Genomic DNA, 205 nt, shown 5'->3' on the forward strand with positions numbered 1-205 from the left:
TGCAGAGCCTCTCCCCGGGCAGCGCGACGGGAGAACGGTGGAGAGCCGCAGTCAGGAAGCCGGGGCTGGGAGCGGTGGGGAGGGGGGCCGTCCCCTCGTAAAGCTCCTTGCGAGGCACCCGTGGGTCGGGGCGCTGCGTGGGGAACGCGGTGGTGTGCGTGGTAGCGGGGGGGGGACAGCGCTTTCGGTTAATGGCTGGTCAGGG

The sequence above is a fragment of the Buceros rhinoceros genome, unplaced genomic scaffold (genome assembly GCF_000710305.1).
Source record: "Buceros rhinoceros silvestris isolate BGI_N320 unplaced genomic scaffold, ASM71030v1 scaffold5361, whole genome shotgun sequence".
NCBI classification, from domain to species: domain Eukaryota; kingdom Metazoa; phylum Chordata; class Aves; order Bucerotiformes; family Bucerotidae; genus Buceros; species Buceros rhinoceros.